General features: G+C 45.5%; 1 protein-coding gene across 2 annotated transcripts in view; it reads left to right on the forward strand.

Moving 5' to 3' along the window:
• The first annotated feature begins 514 nt into the window (after positions 1–514).
• The window catches only part of FAM81A (family with sequence similarity 81 member A), a 79,733-nt gene continuing 66,529 nt past the window's right edge, over positions 515–13,718 (forward strand). Inside the window, exon 1 of one of the 2 annotated variants that reach the window (XM_086710817.1) lies at positions 515–671. The gene's annotated coding sequence lies outside the window, so the exon portion shown is untranslated. The remainder of the gene's footprint in view (positions 672–13,718) is intronic. The other variant, XM_086710818.1, reaches the window with a different exon arrangement.

Below are 13,718 nucleotides of genomic sequence, written 5' to 3' on the forward strand. Positions count from 1 at the left end.
CACAGGTGGGGCGTCAGCGCGCGAGCTGCCTACCAGACGGTGGCCTCATAAAATAGCTTCTCCTCAATCTGGAAGGGGTGGGGGGTGGGGGGAGATAAATAATGCTTCCTTGTGGGAAAGAGGTTTAGCGAATACGGAATGCTAGGGCTCTGAAGAGAATTACAGTGCAGGCACCACGGCTATTATCCTAATCGGGCACCATTTCAACACCTCTCCCTTCAAGTCAACCAGCCCTACAACAGGATTTATTTTCCAATAAGCGAAATCCCCGCCCGCCGACTCCGAGCCGCTTGGATGAGAGCTCTGTGGGAAACAGCAGCGACGAGGAGAGGCTATTTTGGGTGTGGGAACGCGGAGGGAGGAGGGGCGGCGCCGCCAGGCTGGGCGCGGGTGCGCGGGGAAAGCCTCCAGCTCGGGCTGCCACGGCAACCGCGTCCAGGCAACGCGCCCGGAAGCGGCTCGGGCGGCGCGCGGCGGCTCGCGCCCCCCGGGAGCCGCGAACCCGGCCGGGCCGCGCGCCGGGCCAGGCGGCAGGCGCGCGCTGATTGGACGGCGCTCCCCGCGGCGCGGGCCCGCAGCCGGGCGCCCCGCACAGCCCGCGCCAGCGGCCGCCGCACCCAGCCGCGCCGGCGAGGACATGGGCAGCCGCGGCGCGCCGGCCCCCCGCGCCGGTGAGTGCCGCGCCCCGAGCCCCCCCCGCCCCCCCCCGCGGGGCGTGCTCCGCGCCCCGGCGGCGGGAGCTCCCTGGGACGGCCGGTGACCTTGGGGCAGCCGCCGGGGAGATCGGCTTGGGGGGCAGAGCGAGAGCTGCGCGTGGCCCATGTGACGTGTTGCCGGCGAGAGGGTTAACTGCATGCTGACGCGAGGGGATGAAGTTGGGCACAGAACGCAACTGGCATTGCATTTTTGCGGGGGCAGGGGGGGAGTTGCGTGCTAGCAAACCAACAGAAGCCGGGAGGGACTGTTGGTGGGAGCTGGGGTGGTGCACAGATTGCCAGGGGGTGGTGGTAAGTCAGCCGTCCCACCAAGAGCTGAGTGACCTTGGACAGGTTAACCTCTCTGCCTCCCCCACCCCTCTCTCATTAAAACGGGCTTGGGCTCTTTGCAGTTCCACAGTGCTGTTGTGCCATTGTACTGTGAGCTGAGAAAGGGCCCCAAAGTATGGTTCTGCGGGTACAGGATGTACAGGACTTAACCATGTTTATTCTGTAAGAGATTTGCATTAATTGGCTTTCAAAGTGGCAAGGAATGTTATCGTTTTATGGAAGATTTTGGACAGAAAGCAGTGGGTGGTCCAGGGAGTGACTTGTCAGGATGCCCAGGTTAAAACCACTCGGGTGCGCTAAAAGTCATGAACAAAATCAGGGTTAATACTCCCAAGTTGTTCTTTTCCTGTAGTTGATCTCATAGGAAACTTTGTATTTGAACAGGTAAAATCAAAACCCAATAGTGGCAGGCAGCAGCAAATTAAGTGAGTCATTTCTTCAGTGTGCACGAGGGGTGTGTGTGTGTGTGTGTGTGTGTGTGTGTGTGTGTGTGCGCGCGCGCGCGCGCGCGCGCGCGCGCGTCCCCGGCTGCGCTCGCGCTCTCATCTTAAAGTATGTCCGTGTTAGAAATTATTTCATAGGAGTAACCAGAAATAATGATAGAACCATTTGAATCCCCAAGAGTGCAGTTCCCTGGGAAGCACGGGCAAACATTTGCAGCTTGCTCTTTAAATAGGGAGTTGGGTTTGTGAAAGTAAATATGTTCTTTACTGAGGACCATCCCTAGGATTTGCACGTTGTGTCGGCCTTCGGGGCCCTGTCACGGAGTGTGTGTATGTGAGGAAGGTACTCCCGAGACCGAGTAGGCTGTGACATCTCTTCTATTTTTAGCATTGGCTGGTGCTAAAAAGATACTCAGGCTCTTTCTTTATTCTCAGTCCATACACTTCCCTCTTCCAAAGGAGAGGGAAGGGAGGAAATGCCCTGTCCCTCTCATGGATCCTTGGGAATGCCCCTTCTGGCTTTCTGCTCCAAAGCTACCCTAAATATTCCTTCCAGTCTGATTTCATCTGTATAAAAATGTGGCTTGGGAAGAAAAACATTTGTGGTGTTAATGAATAAGCTGCTGTGAGCTTGTTTACCTGACGGTTTAATAATCTTTAATGGTTTACATGTTAGAAATCTGATAGCATTCAGATAGAAAAATCCTTACTGCAAGAATTCAGCCAGTAAGCCCTACAAATCCTTTCATGAATCGCACTTTGTTACACTTGGAAACCTCATTAACAAACTATTCCACCTTCTCTGTCTGTAGGCCACTGACCTGTATGTCTCCAAAACCTGCCTTTCAGTCTCTTGTTTTCCACATCTTGCAGCCATACTCCTGTAATTTCGTTTTTCTGCAGCTGAGCCCATTTTCTGTCCTTCCATAGCATCAGAGCCTGAGTGAACAATTTCTCTCAGAACAGCCCTCTCCTGTCACATCCGAGAGGGATTGGATTTCCGGTTTCTCCGTGCCACTTCCAAACCATTAACCCATCACTAACAAAGTCTTCAGTTTAGGAGGCCATTCTGTCTGCTTGTGCCCCGTGCCCTCCTTCTGTTCTGGGTCAGTGCTTGCCAAACCCGGTGGTTCCCCAGAATCACCTGGAGTATTGTGAAAAATGTGGCTCTTTAGACTCCCTCAAACACACCAAATGAGAATCATCAAGACGGGCAAGACCTACAAATCCTTATTTTAAAAACAAACGCAGAAAGAAGAAGGAGGAGGAAGGAGGATGGGGAGAGAAAACAGAGTTCTGTGGGTGATTCTGATGTACACCCAGGTTTGGCAAGCCCTTCGCTTGATGCTACAAAAAAGTGACAGACAGACAAACATGAGCAACCAGCTTGGTTCTCTTCCCTACCTGTCTCTTGCCCGTGACTTTGGGGTTTATGTTGAGACTCTATTAATCCATTGACCTTGAAGTTCCTCAAGGTCTTCAACAGCAATTCCCCCGGCCTTAATTTCCACTTTATTTAAACCACTCACATTTTGCACTTTTCTAGTCTTGGGCATTTCTTCCTCCTTCAGAATCTGGACTTCAACTTGGACTTCAGCCCATTCAACTGATTCTTTCCACTTCCTGCACAGGATTTTAGCCATTATTGAGGACTCTGGTTCCTTAATTGCTTGCTGTTCCAATTCCTTTATGGCTCCATTTCTCCAGTTGGAGTCTATATGTTGCCAGCCATTTCAGTTCTGTCTCGAATCCTGGAATCTTTATTCTTAACATATTGGGCTTCTCATATTCCAGTCCTCAGTCCAAAATCACCCTCATTATCTACTTTTTCTTCTCCCAGCCTGCCAAGTTCTCCAGGAGAAAGTCACAAAGACCTATGGACCGGTTCCACTGCAAATTTATGCTGGCTCTAATTTCACCTAGGTCCTGCTTTTCTATGAAGAAAAAAAAAATCCATCTCTTATTAACTCTTGACCGCATTCCTTTAGAGGTTGTGCCAGATTTTCCCATTCCTTAAACTTCCAGTCAGTTTCCTTTCAGGAGATAGCCTTTTTTCACTAACAAGATCAACGATGTACATGCCCTGGGTTAGTGCCCTGTACCTCAATATAAGCTCCCACTGTACCCATCCTGCCACCCCAAACATTTTTCTTTACCCATCTTTGTTCTTCTTTATTTCCTCTTTCTCCGAGGGGGGAAAAATGTCTACAAGTCTCCTCCTCAAGATTAACTCACATACACTCCACACTCGGCATTTTCTGGACTTTTTTCCCTGCCTTCTTGCCTCATGTGGAAATTTGCTCCATTTGTTACTCCCTTTCTTCAGTTTCTTGGGCCCGTCCTTGCTCTGCCCAGCCCTCATCCAAGCATATAATCAGGTCATCCTCCTCATACCGAAAGAAGCTGTGCTGGAGTCCCAGCTCTGTCCTAATAGAACTTTCTGCGATGATGGAAATATTTTGTATCTGTGTTGTCCAGTATGGTAGTCACTGAGCACATGAAATATGGCTAGTGTGACCGAGGAACTCAGTTTCTAGTTTTTCTAATTTTAAATTAATTTAAAGAGCACACGGAGCGATGGCTGCTGTATCTGGCAGGATAGTTGTGCGCCCTGCTGCTGTGTTAAACTATCCTACGGGCTTCCCTCCTTTGAGTGCCCGCTCACTGGTCTGGCCCCACCCTCACCTTTGTGCTGAAACTACTTTGTCGTAGGGCTCCCGCAGAGGTGTCCTGGTTGCAGAGCTGAGGCCTTTACTCTGTCTTTCCCTCCTTGATCTGCCCTGCTGTCTGCTACCCAGATCTTTCTTTCTTTCCTTGTCTCCATGTCACTGGTTATCCACGTGCAACTCGAACCTCTTTTGTCTCCTGTTACCTCCTGATTTCTGAATGTAGGATTTTTTTTAATGTTTATTTATTTTTGAGAGAGAGAGACAGCGCGAGCAGAGGAGGGGCAGAGGGAGACACACACACACACACACACAGAATCTGAAGCAGGGTCCGGGCTGTGAGCTGTCAGCACAGAGCCTGAGACAGGGCTCGAACCCACAGCCTGGGAGATCATGACCTGAGCTGAAGTCAGAGGCTTAACCGACTGAGCCACCCAGGTGCCCCTGAATGTGAGATTCTGTCGGGTCCTGTTCTTGGCCGTTTTCTCTTCCTCTGCTGGCCTCCTGCCTTCTCTCTCTCCCAGAGTCAACTCCCCTCAGAGCCTATGTTAGTTGTCAATGGGTGGTTGCCCTGTGCTTTACTGGGCACCACGATTCACTCGTATCCTGACTCGTATCCTGTCATTTTGTCCTCGCTCCGCCTCTGTGAGGCAGATACTGCTATCGTTCCTGTTAATATAGGTGGAGAACTTGAAGCAGAGAGAAATGAGAATAACCGAAGTAAGTGACTGGTTGTGAAGGAGCACACCTGAGAGAGGAATTCTGGCAATCTGACCTTAGAGCCTGCTCTGACTGGGCTTTCCCACGGCCCTCCAGCAGTCTTCAAATCTGCATTTCTAGTCTGCCTTCTCCCAAATTCCATTTGGAATCTGATACCCAGAAGCCCGGCTATTTTCTCTGTAGCTTCCTTAATCATTTCCCCCTTTTTCACTTTTTATTTACAGAAAAGTTGCAAGAATAATTTAAATAATTCCCATCTTTAATTCAGATTCCATAAATATTAACTGTTGGCCACACTTGCTGTATCCTCCTCTTTCTCATTCTCTGTATATGCACATATGCACTCACGCACACATGCTCACATACATATGTCGTGGTTTTTTCAGAACCATTTCAGAGTTAAGTTGTAGACTTGATGCCCTTGTACCTACCTCCCCCAGTACTTCGGTGTATATTTCCAAAAAGAACAAGGACATTTTCTTGTACAATAAGCATAATACTCAATGATAATTAAGACATTATCATTGATTCTGTACTGTTATCTAATCTATAAACCTTACTCAAATGTCACCAATAGCTCTAATAATGTCTTTATAGTAAAAGAGGAGGGAAAAAAAATCTTTTCCTATGTTAGTTGTCATGCCTCTTTATTATTTTTTTAATTGTTTATTTTTGAGAGAGAGAGAGCAGGGGGGGGGCAGAGAGAGAGAGAGAGGAAGAGGATCCAAAGCAGACTCTTGGGCTGACAGCACAGACCCTGATATGGGGCTCGAACTCACAAACCGTGAGATCATGACCTGAGCCAAAGTCAGAAGCCTAACTGACTGAGCCACCTGGGTCCCCTGCCCCCCCACGCCTCTTTAATTTCCTTTCATCCAGATGGTTCCTCACTTCTTTGTCTTTCATGACCTTGACCTTGACGCTTTGGAAGGGTACAGGCAGTTATTTTGTAGAGTATCCTTTAACTTGGGTTTGCCTGGTGTTTCTCATGATGGATTTAGGGAGGCACCCATGAGACGACAGTGTGCCCCTCTCAGTGCATTCCTTCATGATTTCCATGCCTGTCACCATCCTCTGTAACCTGCTCTTGAGCGCTGGGGTTTTCCTAACTTTTCTCCCGTTCTCCACACTCCCACATCCAGGTGGTCATTGAGTGGTGAGGTGCTCCCTGCAGTCTCCCTCAGTTCATCACTTCCTTTCTGTTCCTACTGCCTCTCTCTTATTTTGGGAGTCGCCATCCCAGCGACCCTCCCAGCTTTTGCTTCCGCTGCGAACCAACAGAACCCACGTGCCAGGAGTTTTCAGTAGTCAGTGCTTCCTCTGCTTTGCCCTCCCTCTACCCTTGCCGATGCCGTCCTGTGTGTCCTTAACTCATCCCTTTGAGCGTCCGGCTCAAATGCTATACCTGACGGCCCAGGTCACATCCGTCCTGCCTTCTGCGTAAAAGCAACGCCTGGTGTGTACCACTTACGTGGCGTGTACCAGCTTCTCTACTCTTGCGTGGCGGCCTGTTCTCTTTCCCTGTTGAATTGAAGCTTCTGAGTGTGGGGGCTGTGTCTTGCTCAGCACTGTGGGGGCTCAGTGAGTATTTGCTGACTGGATGAATTTACTTGATTAAAATCCTTTAGAAAAATGCTCAGGATGATCTTAGAGTTGTCTGCTAGCCTCTGGTACGTGCTGGTGGGTGTGAGCGAGACCCCATGCCTCACTCCAAGAGTCAGGTAGATGTGGGTTCAAAATCGGGCCTTTTACGAAGCGATGGATGATTTGAAAAGGTGCTTCCATGTTGTAAGTGGAATAAGTAATTTTCCCCTGATGACACCTTAACTTTGGGTATATGCGTCAAGACAAAGACATGGCACATTTGATTTAAAAAAAAAAAAAGAGTAGAGAAACCTAACATAGCATATTAAAAATGGCCCATCTAGTTCTTCACACCCCAAATGAGCAGCTGCATGTGTGAGGAGTAGTTTCTCGGGCTCACATCCTGCCTTGGAGCCCTCGGACCACCTGTTTCTCTCCTCTTCATTGTCTAGCCGCCTCTCCTCCTCTGCTTACCCCTTGGCACTGCCTCTCTGCCTTCACTCTTGCCCCTCTTCTCCCTTGTCTCTCTTCCTGCCTGTTCCCTTCTCTTAACAACTCTTCTGCTTTCAGCCCTCTCTCTGTATGGATTATTCTTCTTTTTGGCTTATTGGATATGGTTTTATGTTCCGTGCATTTTTAATATAAAAACAGGTGAAAAGAGATAAACGGGTTTTGTTTGTTTGTTTGTTTGTTTGTTTGTTTGTTTGTTTTACTACTTGCTGGTCTTCTATTGATCCCCCCTCACCCCCCATGGCTCAGTGGTTCTTGGTATTTTAAGAACATTGTTACCAGTTACAATAAAGCGGTTCATTGAGTTACTCATTGAGATACCTTTTGGTACACCAGGAACGGTTACTGGGAATGTGCTGGTTGACAGACATCAAAAGGCCTGAATTTTTCAGTCTCTGTTAAGGCAAGATTGGCATTTAAAGTCAGTAATCAGATTTTATGGTGGTGAGTTGTTGGGATTGTTGGAAAGACATTATTCCTCCTCAAGGCGTGCCTGCGCTTGCTGGCTGGTGGTCAGCTTTTTTCTCATTCTTAAGAGAATGCTTTTGTGCAGATGACATCTTCTCGGGATAAAGTAGCTACAGAAGTGAAGGCAAGAGATTCTGTTGCTTAGCTGAGTGGGGCTTACATACAAAGCGTGTTTATGTGGGAGAGAATGTGTGGGGGTTGCTTTCACATTATGGAATTCTTAAAATTGTTTAACCGGGAAGATGTTATTCAGAAACCCCTGGTGCTTTCAGCTTGTTTTTTGTTTATTTCAGATTTCTTTTTTCCTCATTTTTAATTATCTCTGGAAGAGCTCAGGAGTCCTCCCCTGCCCTCTCTAAAATAGTTATAAAATTAATGCATTGAAGTCAAGTTGTTACTCCAAATAAAAGAGTCTCTCACAGACTCCTGTGTTCAGCAGATACGTCCAGCCCCCTCCCACTGTGTATGAGAAAAAGGGCAGAAGCTGGAGGCTGGATCTTTCTTCCGTGGCCAGATGCATAGCTTTTCAGTCAGAGATGCATATAGGCTAGAACCCAGAAGTCACAACTTGCATTCTGTCTACACAAGTGTACAAAGTCATGCCTTCCTCTCCATGGCCCTTGGTGCATCTGGGTGTGTAGGTAATTTAGTAGGTAGAAAGTTTACACCAGCTTTTAGTAATATTTTTTCTGTTCTAGCTGTTGCATTTGGCAGATCCCCTTTTTAACATTTGGTAATGTGTCTTCTCTAATGCTAAAAAGAAAAGTTGCCAAATATAGCTGTTGATCATAATAAAACACCCTAAAAGTAATATTCAGACACTTCTTTGTGGTGTAGGTACATGCATGTATGAGTGCCTGTGCACACTGTAGGGCAACCTGAAGGAGCCAGCCAGGCTTACAGCTCGAAAGGGACCTTGAGTCAGCAATCGATATGGCATCAGGGCACAGCAACTCAATAATTGAAATGATGGGCCTTACCAAATTAGAAAAACAAACAAGTGAACAGATATTTATGAGTGTCTGTGAAGAGGTGCTGTGTTGGGCTTCCTGAGGCTTCCAGAATCATTTGGCAGGATGTCCCTGCTGCCCCAAAGTAGCTCAGTTGGGGAGACATAATCCCTGAAAAGTTCAACTAACAATAGAAGATTTAAATAGTATTTCAAAATAGCTGTTATTAATAGACGGGAACAGAAACCAATCTGTTTTTGCAATGTTTCTCCTAAAAACGTTCACATTGTTCTGAAGTATAGAGAATGGATTGAAGTCACGTTGGTGGCTATTCCTTGGGTTCTAGGGGTTCAGATGATTCCAGTCCATTTGTGAATCCATCTGGACCTGACAGAGGCCACATGTATGTTGCAGATTTACTGGATCTCTTCAGTTCTGTAGCAATCCCTGTCCTTTCTAGCAGCCGCCATAAATGGTTTGAGCATTTTAAGGTTTTTTGTTTTGTTTTGTTTTTGTTTTTTTTATGGGTCAGAAATATAGCCATTCTTCACCTTTCTACATTCAACAGAATTCTTCTTGTGAATTGTGATAGAGTGGAAGGGAAAGAAAATAAGTCTTGCAAAGTGGAATCAAGGCCATTTCATAAAAGGCATTAGAAATAGTTGCCTTGGGACCTGCGGAGGGACTCACGCTATCTCTGGAATCTAAGATTTTTGGAATGCTGTGCTGCTAGCTCCCACCAATGGCAGCCACTGGACCTGGACACAATGCCTGATTGCCTACGTGAGGACAATCCAGGGCCTTGAGGAGGGCTTCAGTGAGGGCACTGGGCTCAGGCCTCATTATGTACACAGGAGAGAATGGGGCTTGGGTAACAATTACCAGCAAACTGGGAGTTGTTTGATGAGTGTAGAGTTTCAGTTCTGGAAGATGAAAAAGTTCTAGCGGTCTGTTTTTTTTTTTTGTTTTTTAGTGTGTGTGTGTGTGCACGTGTTTTAAGTTTATTCATTTTTGAGAGAGAGAGAGAGAGAGCAGAGAGGAAGACAGAGGATCCCAAGCAGGCTCTGCGCTCACACTCAGGGCTCTAACTCACAAACTGTGAGACCATGACCTGAGCTGAAATCAAGAGTCGGACACGTAACCAGCTGAGCCACTCAGGTGCCCCTAGAGATCTGTTACACAACAGTGTGCATAAAGTTAACACTATGGTACTGCACATTTAAATTTTTTAAAGATGACAAATCTTGGGTTACGTGTTTTTAACCACAGTAAAAACAAAAAACAAAACAAAAAACCTCCAGCAAACTTATTTTTCTGAACCTTGGAATATCTGTTAAACCCAGAATCAGGCTTGTCTCTTGGTTTTGATGACTGTAAATGGACAATTTCTGATTTTTTTGTTTTATTTTCTCTCTTTTGTTCATTCTTTTATTCCAGAAGTTGTTATTTAAACTTTTGTCACTGTGAAAATAGTGTACTTATTAAAGTGTTTTGAAAATAAGGAAAAGTAGAATATTATTTTGTATTTTAGAGAGAGAAAGGGTGCACAAACATAACCAATGTCACTATTTACATTTTGGCTTGTTTCTTTATATTGTTTTAGAAATTTTTTTTTTAATGTTTATTTTGAGAAAGAGAGAGAGAACACACGTGTAGGGTGTGGAGGGGCAGAGAGAGAGGGAGAGAGAATCCCAGACAGACTCTACATGGTCAGTGCAGAGCCCGATGCATTGCTTGAACCCACAAACAGTGAGATCATGACCTGTGCCAAGATCAAGAGTTGGACGCTCAACCAGGCACCCCTACATTGTTTTAAAAAATATTATTACTTTTAGTACTGAAGCCCTGCCACACTCCCCTCAGGACAGTTGAGGGATTTCTGGGTTGCTGGGGTAATGTAGAATTGGAAAGAAATGTGAAGGTATGTCAGGGAAGATTCACTTGCCCTTGACCTAAGGTATCCAGAAAGGCACATTTTGGTGGGAGGATACCCAGTGTCTTAGGGGCTGTGTTGGGGGGTGGGGGGATGTTATAACATCCCCTTCTTTGGTGACTTACCCAAATTTCTCCCGGATGTATCTTATAACCATAATGCCATTTCCATCCCCCAAAGTGCTAGCCTAGTACATTTCTTGCAAGGATGGCTCATCTATCTGTTCTCCAAAACTCTGTCCAGTTTAGGGAGAGGGGAGCTGTCTACTAAGAAGAAGACAGGGCATGCTTACTTGTGCAGTTTCATTTTCTTTGCACATAACTTGGAGGCACTCCTTCAATCTGAGCCCTGTGGTTAATTTGTGGAAACCTCCTGCCATTATCAGTGGTTTTTCTTTGGCTTTCTTTATCAATCTAATATTTTGGCTTTGAAATTAGTTGCACAACTCTCTTCCTCCTCTTTGTACTGAAAACAAATGATTTACCCAAACACCAGCTATTCACATCCCAGAACAATGCCAGCAACTTGGCACAGGGTGGATTGGGGCAGTGGTATTAAACGTAGCTGCAAGTCGAGGAAGTGTCCACTCATAGAAGCAGAGTCCCGTGGTCGGTCGGGTAGGAGAGGGGAGGAAGGCAGAGAAGGATGGCCTCTGCACACAGTGGAGTGGTGGTTGTCGTGCCCTTGACTGCTCTACCCACCTCCACAGGCCCAGGGTCTGGTGAGCTCCTCATCTTGGGGAGGAGGAGGAGAAAGAGGGGTAGAACTTAAAAATATGAAGGTCCTTTAAACTCAAGTTAAAATGTTTGTACCATCTAAATTGTGGTGCAATGGAGCCAACTTGTGGTTTCAGGCCCTGTTTATGGTTTTATATAGTATTATAAATCCTTTTTCAAATCTTGTTCTTTTAACAAAAGTAACATTATAGCTAGCATATAAATATTTTCCATGTTACTTCATAGTCTTTATAACCATTATTTTTTTATTTTTTAAAAGTCCAAGTTTTTTATTATTATTATTTATTTTAGAGAGAGAGGGCAGGCACACATATGGGGGAGAGGGGCAGAGGGAGAGAGAGAGAGAGAGAGAGAGAATCCCAGGTAGGCTCCATGCTCAGTACAGAGCCTGACACAGGGCTTGATCCCACGACCCTGGGACTGAGCCACCCAGGCGCCCTAAGCAACCATTATTTTAAATAACTATTGATATATTCTTGTGTGGATTTGCCATGTTTTAATTAACTACTGTTTTACTGTTGGACATTTAACCAATAGCCATCTATAGAAACACTAACATTTAGATACGATCACATACCAAGTATGGATAAAATGCTTTAGGGCTAGAGATTTGATAAAGATTAGTTACTGTTCTAATTTCATGGTCCTCAGAATGTCTAGGGCAAGATTGCATTCTGTGCATGCACTGAAGAGACTAACACTAGGACTTCCTTCCATCTCATGGTCTTTACATGTTTGTTTTTAAGCAGGGGTGGGAAGAAGTTATTTTCTTTTTTTAATGATACAACGAAAAATTAAGTTTAAGAAGTAAAACATCAAAAACAATCATATATTTAGTTAAAGCCCTTTGTATCCCTATGTCTGATCCCCTCTTTCTCTCACTCAGAGACAAATATGACTCTGACTTGGTGTCTGCCATTTCCATGCTCATCTTTAGATATAGATTCAGCATATTATTTGGCATATTTTAAATCTTTATAAAAAGGTCTTCATGGGGGCGCCTGGGTGGCTCAGTCGGTTGAGCGTTGGACCAGCTCAGGTCATGATCTCGCAATTTGCGGGTTCGAGCCCCGTGTTGGGCTTTGTGCTGACAGCTCAGAGCCTGGAGCCTGCTTCAGATTCTGTGTCTTCCCTTCTCTCTGCCCCTCCCATGCTCATGCTCTGTCTCTCTTTGTCTCTCAATAATAAATAAATGTTAAAAAAAATTTTTTTTAATAAAAAAAAAAGGTCCTCATGCTGTCCATATCCTTCTTCAGCTGGTCTTTTTGCTTAATATATTTGTGAGATTCATTCACACTGGGACGTGTAATTCTAACCCATTTATTTCCACAACTGGTGGTTCTTCCATTGCATAAATGTGTCATGGTTTATTCATCCATTTGCCTAATGATGGGTGTTCAATCCACTTCCCCCACCCCCACCACCTACTTTTTTGCTCTTAGAAACAATGCTACCTTAAGTAGTCTTGTTAGTGTCTCTTTGTGAACATGCTTGAGAAGTTTTCTGAGGTATTTCTTAGCAGTGGAATCATCGGGTCATGGAGTTTGTGCATCGTCAGCTTTACTAGATGCTGAAGATTGCTTTCCAAAGTGGTGGTACTGATTCACACTCCCATTTGGTGTTCCTGTTTGTTTCATATATATTCCTGTCAATACTGGATCTTGCCACACTTGAGTTTTGCCAATATGATGGGGTGAAATGGTATCCCTTGTGATTTTAGCTATTATGGCCAGTTAGATTTATTTTATAATTTGCTTCCATTGGCCAGCACAGAGCCAATGTTATGAAAAAACTTGTTAAAGTTCTTGTTCTTCATTGTTTTTTTGAGATTTTATTTATGTATTTGTTTGTTTGTTTATTTATCTATTTATTATTTATTTATTTATTTATTTATTTATTTATTTTTAAGTCTGCTCCATAGGCAGAGTGGAGCCCGACGTGGGGCTTGAACCGACAACCCTCAGATCAAGACCTGAGCTGAGATCAAGAGTCAGATGCTTAACAAACTGAGCCACCTAGGCGCCCCTTTTTGAGATTTTTTTAAAGCAAAACAATCAGTTAGGAATTTGTTAAATGACTTAAAAGGCAGATTATAAAATAAATAAATCTCTTCCCAGCGAGGAGAACCACACTCCGTGGGATTTGGTATCAGAATCCTGGGTGACTGCAGTTGCAGACTGAGTACAGGTGACTGCCGCTTGACTGGTCTCCGCTGTGTTCTGTTGGTCAGGAGCAAGTCACAGGCCCCGCCATACTCAAGGAGAGGGGATCACACAAATATGGACTTCAAGAGGCAGGGATCTTGGGGGCTACCTCACACATTAGTCTGTTCCCCACAATAGGTACCAGGTGGTGCTCATCAGGTGTTTCAGGTTTAGATGTTCAGCTCTGCTACAGCAGTCAGAGACCATCCGATTTCAGGAGCCAGACTTTGGTTCCCAGCGCCACGAGAAGAGTAGCTGACAGCGGGGCTCATGCTGCTTCCTGCACGTTCTCCTTTTACACACATCCACATGGGAAGCTAAATGATGTGTGTGGTTGAGTGTGGGCTCAGGGCAAGAAGAGTGAGCAGGAATATCTCAGTGGCTGATGTCATTGGGCCATGAGAACTTAAAACATCCCTCAGCGTTATAGAACTCTTCCTGCTGCTGCAGATTCTTA

This window comes from Puma concolor, chromosome B3 (genome assembly GCF_028749965.1).
Source record: "Puma concolor isolate L17-30 chromosome B3, mPumCon1.1.hap2, whole genome shotgun sequence".
Lineage (NCBI taxonomy): Eukaryota > Metazoa > Chordata > Mammalia > Carnivora > Felidae > Puma > Puma concolor.